Source organism: Vipera ursinii, assembly GCF_947247035.1.
Source record: "Vipera ursinii genome assembly, chromosome: 1".
NCBI lineage: Eukaryota > Metazoa > Chordata > Lepidosauria > Squamata > Viperidae > Vipera > Vipera ursinii.
In genome coordinates, this window is record NC_139512.1 from 224,448,907 (window position 1) to 224,466,414 (window position 17,508).

Consider the following 17,508-nt stretch of genomic DNA (forward strand, 5'->3'; position numbering starts at 1 on the left):
AACTTTTTGACTCACTAAGCCCAAAAGATTCTCCCTCACTGATCTAATACTGTGCCAACCCTGTCAGACCTACTGGGATGGGCAAAACGGATCAGAGATGCTTCTGCAAATAATCTTGCTCCACTCTGTGAAGAGTTCTATAGGAGTCAACAATTTGTACTGAACATGATGGCCTACAAGGAGCCAGAGCACCTTGCCAAGCTATGATGGAGGGTATATTAAACTGTAAATATAATTGCCTGCATCATCCCAGCTGCAGTTTATGAATAATCTCTAAGGGCAGCCCTACATAGAGCCCATTGTAGCAGTCCACTTTGAAGGGACCAAGATGTAACAGCAGTGCCCTCAAACAAGAAAAAAGGGTGCAGTTGGTACACAAAGTGGATTTGTGCAAATGCCCTCCTGGTCCTGGTTGCCAACTTGAGTTGTGAGTACAAGAGACCCCCTCCATGGTTTGTTGTGCCCTGGTTCTGTCAGCCTACCATCAAGAACCAAAACTGGAAGTTCCTCTTATCTAGGAGGGCCTAGAACACAAAACAATTCTGTCTTGTTAGGATTAAGTTGAAAATTGTTCTTCATTTGGATCCCTCCACAGCGAAAGAACTCCAAAAGCATAACTGGGTCATCAGTATATTGACATTAATCCTGTGTGCGGGTATGAGTGCATGTGTGTATGTGTTTATATATGTGTATGTATAGTATTTAAAAATCAGTCGGGGAAGTATAAAAAGGTTAAAGTACACAGGATTGAGATACGCAAGTATTAGAAAATGAAGTAAAAATATTCAAAGTAACATTTAGTATTAATAAATCAAGATTAAAATTACAATAATTTCTACTTCATCTAAAAAGCTCTCAGTATTTAGCAAGTCATATACAAACTTAAATGTTAAAATCTTATGTTTGTAGAAATCCAAATGTTGGCTGCAGTATAGAACCATATGTGGAAGTATACGGTAATCCAAAAATAGCTTCCACATAGAACTGAATTTTGTATCATTTGTTTTTCAAACACAAGACTACTTTTAACTTTTATGCAGACTCCCACAACTTAAATTTGTTATTCTACATTGTATGTAATTGCCAATGAAAGACAAAAGATCATGGGACTTGTTACTGTGAACAAAATAAGAACAGCAATAGCAGTTAGACTTATATACTGTTTCATAGTGCTTTTACAGCCTCTCTAAGATATATATATATATATATATATATATATATATATATATATATATATATATATATATATATATATATATATATATATATATATATATATATATATATATATGTTTTATTATTTTTTTAAACAGAGTTCAATAATAATTATTCAAAAACATGTCTGAGTATCTTATTCATTAATACAAATTAAATTCCTAATCCCTAAATCTTTTCTCTAACCATTGATAAAATAGGTCTCAAGTTTGAAAATATTCTGTTTCTTCTTTTTCTTTCAACCTTAAAGTAAGTCTGTCTATTTCCGCACAGTCTAATATTTTTTGATTATTTCTTGTGGTATTTGTTCGTTCTTCCAATATTGTGCAAATATAATTTTTGCTGCTGTTATCACATGTAGAATCAAATATGTACTTTGGTTATCAAGTTTTTCTGCCATTATACCTAGTAAAAAAAATCAGTTTTGTAGTCTATGTGTTTCTCTAACATTTTTTCTAACCAAGTGTGTATTATTGTCCAAAATCTCCTTGCTATAACACATGTCCACCACATATGATAATAAGTACCTGGTTTGTGTTTACATTTCCAACATTTCTCTGACATATTTTTAAATATTTTTGCTAATCTTGTTGGTGGCAAGTGCCATCTATAAAACATTTTATATAAGTTTTCTTTGTATGAATCTGACATTGTCAATTTATAGTTTCCCACAAACTGCCACTTTTCTAAGTCCATATTATATCCAAAATTCTTTGCCCATACTACCATTGTCTCTAACTTGTTCATCTTCCATTTTGAAATTTAATAAGAAATTGTACATTTTTAATTAACTTTTCATCAGAAGTTAATGTCTGATCAAACATAGTCTGTTCTTTGTAAAATCCATACTATTTAATATCTTTATCATATCTGACTTGCATTTGTAAATGTGACTATCATGTTAAATCGATGCCCTGATTTTCCATCTCTACCCTGGATTTTAAGTTCCCTTCAGAATTTAGAATATCTTTGTATGCCCATATTTTATCAAGATTGACTAGATTTGGATGTACGAATGCTTCCATTGTTGAAAGCCATCCTGGAATTTTCAAATAAATTTTACAGTTTATTTTTTCCCAAGTTAATAATAATGCGTTTCTAATGTAGTGGCTTTGGAAGTATTTATGTATTTTATTTTTTCCGTATCATAGAAAAGCATGCCAACCAAGTTGCAGGTTATGTCTCTCCAGATACTAATTTTTTATTTTTAAGAGTTATCCATTCTTTTATCCATGTTAACACTGATGCTTGATAATATAAAATCCAATGTGGCAAGCCAAAGCCTCCATTTCCCTTGGTTTATTATAACATTTTCAATTTAATTCTAGGTTTCTTTCCTTGCCAGATAAATTGACAGTTGAAGATTCTTCCATTTTTCCAAATCAAGCTTTATTTGGTTTAACAATTTAATTTAATTACCGGTATCTTCTTTTATTGTTGAACATTTTGCTGTCAAATATATTCCCAAATATTTGACCTTTTTGACTATTTGCAATTCTATTTTTTCTGATATTTTCTTTTTTTGTTTAGTTTATCACTTTAGTTTTTTCTCTATCTTTAATCCTGCTATATCTCCAAATTGTTCTATCTTTTCCAACAGTTTAGGAATTGTCTCTAAAGGTTCCTCTAGAATGAATACCAAATCATCTGCAAATGCTTGCAGTTTGTAGGTTTCACCTTTTATTTTCAATCCTTTAATTTCTGGATCTTGCCTAATGTTTCTATTTAAAACTTCCAAAGTTAAGATAAATAGCAATGGGGATAATGAACATCCTTGTGCCTTTTTGTATATCAACATTTTCTGTGTAATCCCCATTGACAATTACTTTTGATGTTTGTTTCTGATATATTGTCTGAATCGTATTTATAAAGTTTTGATCAAAGTCCATTTTTTTTACTTGTTGAATCGTAAATTGCCAAGAAACATTATCGAATGCCTTTTGGGTGTCTAAAAATGCTAGTGCCAGTTGTTTCCTTGGATGAAGTTCATAATATTCCAATATATCTAGTATTACCCTCAAATTATTTTTTATTTGTCTCTGGCAAAACTCCATTTTGATCTGGGTGTATAAATTCAGTCAAAAATCTTTTCAGCCTCTCGAGGCGGAGCCAGCTGTCAAACGGAATGGCTGTGTTGAGATGCCGCTCCGATTGAGCGTGCCGATCTCACAGCTGTTTCTCTATTCCCGGTGGGTTTTTTAAAAGCCCCAGATCTCTCGGAGGGAGATTAGAAGCAGAGGCGCCCAGCTGAGCAGCTCAGGATGGCGGTTCGAGCTGCAGAAAGCAGGAAAGACTAGGAGAGAGCTGGGTGAAGGAGACGGCCCATTATGGCGGCCGTGAAGAAATGACAGCTGTCAAAAATAGCGGTGAGCTAGCGGGATAGTGATTCATCTAACTTGGCAGAAGAAACACTCCGCGAACTCTTGTAAGTGTTCCGGATGGTGAAATCTTTCCGGAGAATTTCACAGAAGAGAAGATAAGAGGAGAGGCCCCAGAGCGAAAGGGGAATTCATCTTCCTTGTCAGATAACGGTGAGAAGGAGACGGGGGAAAAAGAGATCAGACCTTAAAGCAACAGGCTGGAGATCAAGGGTGGCTTCTCTTTCTGGCTCTTGCAGTAAAGCCAAGAAGGATTTTAACAAAAAACAAAATGAAGAGGGACAGTGCGGACTCAGCTGAGAGAGTGGACATCTTGAAGAAAAACTAACGACCAGTTAGCATCAAAAGAGGGAAGAGTGATACTCATAACTTAAGAAGTGAACTATTTGTTTCAAAAAGCTTCTAAAACAAAAGGGACAAATGCTAATTGTTTTGAGAATTTAGACCAATAAGAATTAATTGAATATAACCTATGGTATGATTGATTTGGAGGAGACTAATTAGGAACAAAAAGTTGAATGTTTAAGGAGGGAGAGAAAATTATCTCTCCCCTTGTATATAATAATATTGATAACTGAACTGACTGAAATCTGGTTTTTATTGTTAAAGAATTGAATAATATTGGTTATATTATTGTTACATATTTCTATATAGAAAAGTTAGGACTGTTTGGAATATAGACATTTGAAATTGATTAATAATGATTATTATGTTTTAGTGTAATAGGTGTAATAGGTTGGATATTGTGTTAGCAACAAAATCTAGCATTGTTAAGATATAAGGCACTAGTGATTATAACCTTGGAAGAACGATAATCTCCCCAGATGTGGTGGAGGGAAAGACAAAAAGATTGTGTATAAGTGGGAGGGTTGGCTGACATCATTTAGAAAGATGACAAGCATCCCAAATCTCACGAGAGATGGGACTGGAAGAAGGCAGATGACCCAAGCCTCATCAGCAGAATTAAGCCCAGCAGGGCAAAGATCAATAATAATAATAATAATAATAATAATAATAATAATAATAATAATAATAATAATAATAATAATAATAATAATAATTTTATTTGTATACCGCCCTTCTCCCGAAGGACTCAGGGCGGTGAACAGGGCAATACATGTTAAAAGACAAGAATACAAAAATTAAAAGAGATTAAACAAGATGCCCAAGAACTATAACAATAGGTTAAATACATAAAAAGCAATAAAAACCCAAACCCATCGCCCATCAGGCCAGGCCGGCTTGTTCGAATAGGTAAGTCTTTAGGTCGCGCCGGAAGGAGCGAAGGTCGGGCGCCATCCGGAGCTCAACCGGAAGATGGTTCCATAAATCCGGCACGCCCACAAAGAACGTCCTCCCCCTGGGGGCCACCAGTCGACATTCTTTGACCGGTGGCACCCTGAGGAGGCCCTCTCTGTGGGAGTGCACTGGGCGGAGGGAAGTTGATGCCGGCCGCAGGTGCTCCCTGAGGTATTCCGGACCCATGCCATGAAGGGCTTTGTAGGTCATTACCAGCACCTTGAATCTCACACGGAAGACAACTGGGAGCCAATGCAGCTCACGGAGCAGGGGTGTAACATGGGAGTATCGGGAAACTCCCAACACAACTCTTGCGGCTGCATTCTGTACCAGTTGGAGCCTCTGAGTGGTCCTCAAGGGCAGCCCCATGTAGAGAGCGTTGCAGTAGTTCAAACAAGAGGTCACGAGCGCATAGGTGACCGTACGCAAGGCATCCCGGTCTAGATAGGGCTGCAACTGGCGCACCAGGCGAACCTGGGCAAAGGCCCCCCTAGTCACATTTACTATATGATCTTGTAAAGAAAGCTGTGAATCTAGGAGGACTCCCACGTTGCGAGCCCTATCTACGGGGGGTAATAACTCACCCCCCATAGAAAGAGATGGAATATTCTGAATATCCCGAGATGCCGGTACGCACAGCCACTCAGTCTTGTCAGGGTTGAGTCGAAGCCTGTTCCTCCCCATCCAGACCCGAACCGCCTCCAGGCAACGGGACATCACGACGGCATCACTGGGGTGGTATGGGGTCGAAATGAAAAGCTGGGTATCATCAGCATACTGATGATACCCAACTCCAAAACCATGAATGATCTCACCCAGCGGCTTCATATAGATGTTGAACAGGAGAGGCGAGAGGACCGACCCCTGAGGAACTCCACAAGCGAGAGGCCTCGAGGTCGACCTCTGTCCCCCTACCAACACCGACTGCAAACGTCCCAGGAGATAGGAGGAGAACCACTGAAGAACCGTGCCTCCCACTCCCAATCCCCTGAGACGCCGCAGCAGGATACCATGGTCGATGGTATCGAAGGCCGCTGAGAGGTCTAATAGAGGAGATGATGCCGCGGGAGAGAGCAAGCTCACCTAAAGACATACAATCAATATTACAATCCATGCAAGAGGTTATGTTGAGAATCATGAGGATTTAAAAAAGAGAAATAGGTGAAATAAGGAATGATACTGGAGAACTCAGAGGATGGGAGCAATGGACGGAAAATTTGAATGTTTTCAACAGCAAATATTGAAAAATGAACAGAAATTATTAGAAATGGAGGATAGAATGAATAAGGAGGAAAGAAGAGTAGATGAAATGAATGAAAAACTTTTGCAAGCAAATAAAGAGTTAGAAAAAACCATTATACTGCTTGAAACTGAGAAAGCAGACCACTACGTTTCCAAAACGTGAAGGAAGAGAAGGGGGAGGACCTTCCAGAAATGATGATGGACTTGCTAGCAAGGGCTGTAGGGACAGGGAAAGATGAAATGGCAAATGAGATTGATGAACTATTTAGAATTCACACAAATCACGCGAGAAGTACATATCAGATTTGTGAAGAAGTCAATTAGGGATGAGATTTTGCACAGAACAAGGGACAACCCAATAGAATATAGAGGTAAACAACTAATTGTCCTCAAACAAGTCCGTAGGAGGATAAGAGATCTGAGAAGGCCCTACCAACATATTACATCAAAATTAATAAGACAAAATATTAATTTTAGGTGGCTGATGCCAGAAGGGATTATGGTGACCTGGCAAGAAAAGAGATATAGGTTAGATTTGATTGATAAAGCAGAAGAGTTTTTCCAGAAGGGAACAATGCAGAGAGATATAATAGAAAGACACGGGAATCACAAGACAAAGAACAGGAAACAGAGAAGAGAAAAATTGAGAATGCACCATGACAACAATGATGAGTGTAGACACAAAGAAGTTAAGGAAGATAGACCGACAAGGGCAACAAGATCAAAACAAAGGCAGTAATATAGAAGTATTAACAGTATTATCATTAAATGTGAATGGACTAAAGTCCCCAGCTAAAAGAAATATAATTTTGAATAAGCTCAGTAAGAAAAAATTAGATATAACAATTCTACAAGAAACACATATAAAGGCTCAAGATCAGGATTTATTAAACTACCCTAAGTTAGGAATTAAATTTGTATCGCTTTCACAGCAGAAGAAAGGAGGAACTGTGATATACGTTAAAGAATCCCAGCAAGACAAATTTATCGAGATGAGGAAGGTAGAATATTGATTATTGAAATTTCCTTGAACAAAAAAAAAGGATGCCCTGGTAGGAATTTATGCCCCCAATGAAAAACAAAGACAATTTTATAAGAAATTGCATAAGGTTATTGCTGATATGGATTATGAGAACATTTGTATAATTGGCAATTTTAATGCAATTATAGACAGACTTAGATTATAAGAGTGAGGAAGTTAGGAAACGAACCAGGAGAATAATACCCGGTACTTTTTTAAAATGGTGGAGAAATTAAATATTCAAGATGGAGAGAAATTTGAATGAAAAGCAATTTACATACTATTCAGGGTGGCATCAATTGTGGTCTAGAATTGATATGGTCTGGACAACGAAAGAACTAAATTCAGATATTGATGATATAATAATAGATATTAATACTTGGGCAGATCATAATCCCATTGTAATTAAATGGAAAGAACAGAAGACAACAATGAGGTGAACTCTTAAAAAGACAATCCTAAACCAAACAGAATTTAAACATAAGATGGAGGAACAAATGCGGACATTCTTCCAGATAAATAAGAAAGAGGAGACTAGCACTCAAGATTTATGGGATACGGCCAAAGCAGTTATGAGAGGAACTGAAATTGCATATATGGCCAATGAAAGACAATATTGAAAAAGTTTAGAGGATGAATATAAATTAGAATTAGAACTACAAAAAAACCCCACAATGTAAGAGATTTAAAACAACAGTTGGATTTAAATAAGCATAAATTGAATATTATAGAAAAGGGAGAATTGGCACAAAAATTAAAAAGAATTAGACAAAAAAATTTTGAGCAGGCAAATAAACCTGGGAGATGGCTGGCCTATAGATTGAAAAAACAAAAAGATAATAGATGGATTAGTAAATTACGTAACCAAGCAGGGGAGATAGTACATCAGAATGATGGGGGAAAATGGGTGACGTATGAATTCTATAAAAATCTTTAGAAAGAGGAGGAAATGATCACTGAGGAAAGAATATCACAATATCTTATGAAAGCAGACCTACCGAAGGTTTCAGAATTTCAAAATATATTAAATAAAGATACAATATAACAGTTTAGAAAATTATAGAAGCTATTAAAAAACAAAAAAGTAATAAAACACCTGGCCCTGATGGACTACCGTCCGAAATATACAAAATCTCCAAGAACTTTTGGTCCCAATACTATTGGGTTTATTTAATGAGGTACTAAACAGCAAAAATTCCAAACTCATGGAAAGAAGCAATCATCTCACTAATCCCTAAAGAAAACTGATTTGACCTGTATTAAAAATTATAGACCCATTTCTTTACTGAACACGGATTATAAGATTTTCATGACTAATGGCAGAAAGATTTTAAAAATATTTAGCGGAATTTATTCATACTGACCAAAACGGCTTCTTGCGTAAAAGACAAATTAGACATAACATCAGGATCATACTAGACATCTTAGAATACTATGAATTTCATAGCGAAAAACAAATGGCATTAATTTTTGTCAATGCTCAGAAAGCGTTTGATAATGTCAAATGGAATTTTATGTTGACTCAACTCAAACAGATGGAATTCGGAGAAAAATTTATAAATATGTTTAAAGCAATCTATTCCAAGCAAGAGGCAAAAGTAATCATAAACGGAGAATTAACAAATAACATTCAAATACAAAAAGGTACAAGACAAGGCTGTCCACTATCTCCTTTATTATTCATTCTTTAGAAGTACTCATAAGAATAATCCAAAAAGATAAGATGATTAAAGGATTAGAAATTAGGAAAGAGACATTAAATTACAGGCTTATGCGGATGATCTAGTTTTCATCCTGGAAGACCCTTTAGAATCTGCAACAAGATTATTACAGGTGCTGGAAAATTATGGAGATGTTGCAGGATTAAAAATTAACAAAAATAACCTAAAATGTTTGTTAAAAATATGTCCAACTTAGAAGAGACTGAGTTAGTAGAAAAAATTGACATCCAGAAATCTAAAAGAGTAAAGTATTTGGGGATCCAACTATCAGCAAGATGTATTACACTTAAAAGAGAAAATTATGATAAGTTAATGGACCAAATTATAGTAGACCTAGATAGATGGAAAAACTTGCAGCTCTCTTTTATGGGAAGAATCGCGACAATCAAGATGAACATACTGCCCAAATTACTCTTTTTATTCCAATGTGTACCAATTAAATTAGGTAAGGATTTTTTTGAAAATTTACATCTAAATTTATCTGGCAAGGTAAAAAACCAAGAATCAAGTTAAAATTATTACAGGATGCAAAGGAAAGAGGAGGGCTCGGCCTCCCAGATTGGGAAAAATATAATCAAGCAACAATAGTGGTATGGATAAAGGATTGGATACATTTAAGGAATAGAAGACTACTAGCCTTAGAAGGTCATGACATGCAAATTGGGTGGCATGCTATAATGTGGGATGGAAAATATAAGGCTCATCAGTATTTTCAGAATCATCATATTAGACGGGCATTATTAGATGTGTGGATAAAAATTAAAAAAAATAATTATATAGAAATTCCCAATTGGCTATCTATATTAGAGATTTTTATGCACCCCAAATTTATAAATTTAGGAAGTGTAATTACATATAAAGATCTTTTAGATGAAAATGGAGACCTGAAAACAAGGAAAAAGATTATCAGAAGATAGTGTAGAGTTGGAATGGTGGGCATACTTACAAATAACATTCACGATACAGAAAAGATAAAAAAGAACCAGGGATAAAATTAGAGCATACACAATTAGATAAAATTCTTCTAGGAACAGAAGATCGATTGATAAAAAAGATATACCAATATTTATTAGAACAGGATTTATTAGAAGAACAGGTTATTAAGTTGAATGTTGAACTTAATATATCTTGTAAACATTTATAAAACACTGCTGGGAGTCCATCTGGTCCCGGTGTTTTTTTTGTTTTTTTGTCTTTTTACTGCCCCTGTCAATTCCATCACTGTTATTTTTTCATTTAACATAGTCTTAAATTTTCCTGGAATTTTTGGTAAATTATTTTCTTCCATATATTGAGTCATTTTCCCCCATGGAGTATCTTTCTTGTCATACAGTTTCTCATAGTATTCTTTAATTATCTTTTTAATTGCTGCATTTTTAAATTGTATATAGCCTTTTTCATCTACTAAATTGTTTATCAATTTTTTTCTCCTTCTATTTTTTAAGTTTATATGCTAACCATCTTCCTGGTTTGTTTGCATTTTCAAAGACGTTTTGTTTTGCTCTTTTAATTTGTTGTGCCAATTTTTCTGATTCTATTAAATTTAATTTATGTTTTATTATTTCCATTTGTCTTTTCAATGTTTTCTTTTGTGGGTTTATTTGTAGTTCAAGTTCTAATTTTTTAAATTCCTAACAACTGAGTCTCTTATTTTTTTTTGCCATGTATGTTATCGCTACGCCTTGAAAATATGCTTTTGCTGTATCCCATTCATTTTGTAATGTATCTTCTTTTTTATTTTCTTTAAAGAAAAATTCCATTTCTTTTAAGAAGGGACACGGTGGCTCAGTGGGTTAGGATGCTGAGCTTGTCTATCAGATGGTTGGAAGTTTGGCGGGTCGAATCCCGAGTGCCACGTAACAGAGTGAGCACCTGTTATTCGTCCCAGCTTCTGCCAACCTAGCAGTTCAAAAGCACGTAAAAATGCAAGTAGAAAAATAGGTAACAGCGTTCTGTGCGCCTTTGGCATCTAGTCATGCCGGCCACATGACTACGGAGACATCCTCAGAGAAGCGCTGGCACTTCGGCTTTGAAACCGAGATGAGCACTGGCCCCTAGAGTTGTGCATGTGCAGGGGATCCTTTACCTTTACCTTTACCTATAAATTCTCTTTTAATATAGATTGATTCAAAGTCCATCTTATTTTTTTCTGCATTCCTTTCCACACCATTTTAAAGGGGTTATGATCTGCCCAAGTACCTAATTCTATTTCAATTTCCTACATATTAACCCTTAATTCAGGCGTTGTCCAAATCATATCAATTCTAGACCAAGATTTATGACTATTAGAATAAAATGCGTATTGTGATTTTCCTGGATTCGTTTCTCTCCAGATATCTTGTATACCAATTTCTTCTATCATATTGAAAAAAATCTAAGGTAATCTTTTTCTTCCTTGTTTCCCTGATTTACTACTTTTATAGTCTAATGTCCCATCTACTATTGCATTGAAATCCCCAATTAAGCATATATTTTGGTATTCCATTTCTACTATTTTTCTGTGAAGGTTTTGATAAAATTCTTGTTTATTTGGTGCATGTTTTTCTATCAAAAGTATCTGGTTTTGATTTTAAAATATTTCTACCATTAATATTCTTCCTTCTTCATCTGCATAAATCATTTTGGAATCAATTGTTTGTTTGACATATATAACTACTTTTTTGTTGAGCTGATGTATAATAAAGTTTTCCAAGTTTTGGATTTTCCAAGAATTTATGATTTTTTTGTGTGTGTCTCTTGCAAACAAATTATGTCAATATTTAATTTCTGTAGTTTTTTGAAAATTCTTTTCCTTTTTGATGGGGAATTCAATCCATTTATATTCACTGGAAAAAATCCATTTTCCTTTTCCATTTTGGTTTACTTACATTTAGATCTTGTTGATCTCGTAATCCTCTGCTCTCTTACTATTCCTTCATCTTCTTGATTCATCTTCTCATTTTCCTCTTCCACCTGTGTAATTGTTTCGTCTATTGTTTGTTCTGTCTGTTTGTGGCTTTTTCCATCCTCTTGTTGATATTTTGTTCTTTCTCCCAGAAATGCTCTATATCTTTCATCAAAATCCTCTGCCTTCCACACTGAGTCCAAACGATATCTTGCGTTATTCCAATTGATTAAAATCCCTTCTGGCATCAGCCATCTAAAATTTACTCCTTTTGCAATCAGCTTTATAGTCAAGAAATGATATTGTCTTCGAGTCACTTATTCTCTTGGGAGTCTGTTTCAACACTACTATTTCTTTATATTGTAATGGATCATCTCTAACTCTTCTTAATATCTCATCCCTCATTGTTTTCTTCATAAAACTTACATGGGCTTCTCTGAGCAATTTGTGTTTCTTTGCGCAACTGGAATTCTAAATATTTCATCCACTTCTTGCAGCATCTCTGATCTTTCCATTTCTAGGGCCTCTGCTAATAGATTAATAATTACCGGTACTTCTGCTGTATTTTCCTCTTTATCTTCGGGTATGTTATAGAATCTCAAATAGTGTACAGCCTTCTCCATTTCCAAAGCAGTGACCGCTCCTTCTAGGTTTTGATTTGCTTGTTCTAATCTTTCATTCTCTGTCATAAGTGCTTCAATTTTTTCTCCAGTATCTTCTGATTGATCTTCCACCTTCTGAATTCTTTGTTGGTGAACCTCAAATTGTGTCTTTATGTCGAGCATTTCTTTGTTTAGCTTATCAGGATTGCTTTTTGTTTCTTGATTATTCTTCTGCATCTAAGTGGTCAGCAGATTGCCCCCAATGATTTGGGTCCTCATTTTACCCATCTCAGAAGGATGGAAGGCTGAGTCAACCTTAAGCCACTTAGAATCAAACTCCTGGCAGCGTGCAGAGTTTGTCTGTAATTCTGCATTCTAACCACTGTGTCATCACAGCTCAACAAAAGCAGTCTGTTATATCTTGTAGTAACATTACTTTTTAACTGAAAAATAGAAGGTGGGAAAGTAAATCTAATTTTTAAAATCTGTTTCATTTTATTATAAATCATTTCCCAAAATTTGGGGACTTTACAGCATTGCCACAAAATCTGAAAAAAGTGACCCAGCCTTATATTTCCAATCTTTAGGGAAGAAATGATCTATTTTTGCAGTCAGTACTAGGTTGATATACTGCCAGCAACACAAACTAGTTTCTTTTATCATGATGTTAACTGTAAGCGTAATATTTTCCCTTCTATTTAACTTTCTCCATCTTAATATATTTTCCTTTATACATTTCTAAGTCTGAAAATAATTATACAGAAATCTCTATGTTGTTGTTAAGTAAATTCCCAGGTATCTAATTTTAGCAATAATATTAAACCGTATTGCTAATACTGCTTTTCTATATCATCATTGTGGTTTAATGGTTAAGGCACCAGACTAGAAACCAGGAAACAGTGAGTTCTAGTCCCACCTTAGGCATGAAAAGCCAGCTGGGTAACTTTGGGCCAGTCATTCTCCACCCAACTCACCTCACAGGGTGGTGGTTGTTGTTGTAGACAAAATAGAGGAAGTCGTATTAAGTATGTTTGTTGCCTTGAGCTATTTATAAAAATAATAAAGACAGGATTAAAAGTTCTAATTCTATATTCCAAGCTGTACTGCTGTATATATTCCATTAACAGTTCTAGAGAGTGGTTTGGATGAATAGATGTGACTACAGCATGATTGCATGTAATTTTCATTAATATTAGTGGCTTGCTAATTTGTTTCCTGTCATATGTTCATTGCAAACAGTTCTCATCCCAATAAAAACAAAATAGGAAAGAAGGGACAGCATTCTTTTATATCTTTCATTCTTAGCATGCAAGTTTGCTTTCATGCTAAACCTATTAGTCAAAGTCTTGATGCCAGCTCAAGGCATCATCTAAAATGGCTTCTAGATTTTGTCCCCACCACCTTGAAGAAACAGGGACACAGCTTTGAGCCTATGTTGTGTGGCTCAGGCTGATTATAGTGTCAAGGAACCATTTTTTTCCATCTTCAATTATATTTCCATCTATCTACCTTCTCTGAAAAAGTTTAATCTGACCACTATTACCATGTTCCAGTTCTCTCCCAAATAGACAATTGAAGGAAGTTAAGAAATCATAATGGGTCTGGAAATTATTTATGAAACAAATTTAAACAACTCACAATAGATGACTGTTATAACTCTTATAAAATTAAAAAAAATCTACCTTATATTAAAAGCACATAAGGAAAACCACCCCACATGGCAGCAATAAGACAATCAAATCAGCCATTTGATCAGCTCCATTTCCAGTCCTGGTCCCCAAGCCTTTGGGGGTCTTTCAGAAGAGCAACAGAGTGGGGGCTAGCTGTGCCTTGTGGGGGATGATGTTCTGTAAAGAAGGGACCACCACTGAGAAGAATGTTCCATTGGGTACTTCCTGACCAGGAGCCTATGATGCCTGTTCATAAGAATTTCAGGTTAAATTCTATATAAATCCCTAAATGTCCTGGAACCTGGCTGTATATGAAGGAATGGCTTTTCTCCCTATGACTGATTCTAATTCTCTTGAAGAGTTTATTGATGGAGGTGAAAAAGGTGAAGATTTGTCCTTGGTGGCACTAGCTATGTGGAATTCCCAGTTCTGCCTTGCATTTTAAGAAGAGGTTCAAGACCCATTTCTGTACTCAACCATTCTTACCTAATCATTTGCCTTAATCTGGTACTACAGTATTATATTTGAAGTTGTATCCCATTGTGTTGGGGGGCATTGTTTAGATATTTAGGTTGCGTTTTGATTTAAAAATAAAAGCTATGTTTCTGGAATTCTGTGAATATATTTTATATTTCTTGCTAGGTTTGCTGGCTTGCTTGCTGACACAGGAGGATTAGACATATTTGATTAGAGTCTATGGTGCTTATTGCTGATGGCAGTATTTTTTCCACCCCACAGCACTAATGTTAATTAATATGGAACTAAAAGTAAAAAGGATTCGTGTCTGAATTACTTTTGGAAGACAGAGGATGCTACCTCATAGTGTATTTTAATTTTATTGCCCAGAAAAAAAGACATGGTGAAAGGGAAGAAATTTACAGTTTATTAGTAAAATCCAGTGTTATGAGGGCCCTCTACTATTAATACCTATGGTATATAGAAATTCAAATGATGCAGCTTACTTAGCTTCCAAATGTAACAATATGGAACCATTAACTCCTTATTATCAATCTTTAAAGGATCTTATTTATGAAGTGGACAAAAAGATGGCAATGCTCTTTATTTTTATTTGAGTTTTAACCCACCTTTATTACTTTATAAGTAACTCAAGGTGGCAAACATACCTAATATTTCTTCCTATTTTCACAGAACAACAATCCTGTGGGCTGAACTGGACTGAGAAAGTGATTGGTCCAAAGTCACCAACAGGCTTTCATATCTGGGATGGGACTAGAATTCAGTTTCCTAGTTTCTAACCTGATGCTTTAATCACTAGACCACGGGTCGGCAATCCGGAGTACTGGAGCCGCATGCGGCTCTTTCAGCCTTCTACAGCAGCTCCAGTCTTCCGCCATTTGCAGAGAGAGAATCAGAGAGAGGCACTTGTGCTTTGCTCTCTCTCTCTCTCTCTCACACACACACACACACACACACCAAACACATAGTGGGGGAAGAGGACTGGCAGACCAAGGGCAGAAAGAGAAGGAGGGGAGAGAGAGAGGGAGAAAGGGAGGGAGAGAGAAAATATGAATATATGTGGTTGTCCTTACTGGACTTTTAGTAAAGAATGTTTAATGAAATATTTTGATTTTTTTTCCATTAAGAGATGAGGTATGGGGATAATTATGATGTATTTAAAGTTGATAGATAAGCTACTAAAATTGTTTTCATCTGTTGGGATGAAGGAGAAAGGGTTTTTCCCTCTTTTTCTCCTGCATATATATTTTTTTAGGAGTTCATTGATTTCGTAAATGCAACACCCTATAGTTTTTTTATACGTAGCAGAAAAGGTAAAAAAGGATATGTGCACTGTTGTCTTCATTTTAGATGTCAGAAGGGTTTTGCGGCTCCCAGTGTTTTCTTTTCGGTGGGAAACGGTGAGTGTTTAACTCCTGCACTAGACCAAACTATCATATATGATATTACCATTTCTATGATCATCTTCCTAGCGTAATTCCCATAGGTGCAAGGTCTGCTTTTTGGATCAGTGAATATATCTTATTTATTTTATTTACTTTATTTTTAATTCCATTTATATCCCGCCCTTCTCCGAAGACTCAGGGCGGCTTACAAGCTTAGCAGTAGCCTTCATTCTATGCATATGCCTGCTTATTAGGGCTTTCACACACACCCCAAGTGGCATTATTACAAAGTCAGCTTATTGCCCCCAACAATCTGGGTCCTCATTTTACCTACCTCGGAAGGATGGAAGGCTGAGTCAACCTTGAGCCTGGTGGGATGCGAACCTGCACTAATTGCAGGCAGCTGGTGTTACTTAAGGAGGCATTAGCCCACTGCTCCACCAAGGCTCTATAACAGACACGTCAAACACAAGGCCCGGGGGCCAGATCTGGCCCACGAAGTGGTTTCATGTGGCCCCCGAAGCCATCCTGGAAACAGTGAGGGAACGGCCCCCACTGCCTTGGCCCTGGCCCAGAGACCCTCCTTCTGCCAGAGACCCCCAGATCTGTCCCACTCCTGCCCAGGTCCCCATACGCACCCTTGATGAGAATGATGTAGAGCTGGCCACACCCACCCATTAGGCCACGCCCACCCTGGCCATACCCACCCGGCCCCCCGAGGGCAACCACAATGCTGATGTGGCCCTCAGTGAAATTGAGTTTGACACCCCTGCTCTATAACAATCTTGCATGATTAAATGCAGCATCCAAGTCATGTCTGTATTTTGGCTGTAGATCCATGTGTTGCGACAAAAAAAATATTGACTGGCTTGTTCCCTGGGCCTGATGTTGGTTTATTACCATTTCTATAGTCCAGAAGGGATGCAGTGGCTCAGTGAGTTAGGACGCTGAGCTTGTTGATCAGAAGGTCGGCAGTTTGGCGGGTCGAATCCCGAGTGCCGCATAACAGAGTGAGCGCTTGTTACTCGTCCCAGCTTCTGCCAACCTAGCAGTTCGAAAGCACGTAAAAATGCAAGTAGAAAAACAGGGACCACTACGGTAGGAAGGTAACAGCATTCCGTGTGCCTTTGGCGTCTAGTTATGCCGGCCACATGACCACGGAGACGTCCTCGGACAAGTGCTGCCTCTTCGGCTTTGAAACGGAGATGAGCACCGGCCCCTAGAGTTGGAAACGACTAGCACGCATGTTGCAGGGGAACCTTTACCTTACCTATAGTCCAGAATTCATTAATTTATTAAATTTATATACTGCCTAGCTACCTGTTGGGACTACTCTAGAATTACACAGTAAATTGTCTTAATTATTGTTCGGCTCATTTACCAAACAGCAATTCTTCCTAGAGCAAGAAAAGACATCTCCCGTTAAGCAACTTTTAAGGCACCCGCGATAGCTTCTATTCATACCGTCCCTTAAGGATACAGTCAGCGCCCAGAAAGATTGCTGCAGGAATTCTATTCAAGGCTGGAAGCATTACTGGAAAGAGGCCGTCATGAAACTTTAAGCTTTGGATAAATAACACGGCCGAGTTGTGGTCTACTCTTAAGCCAACGTAA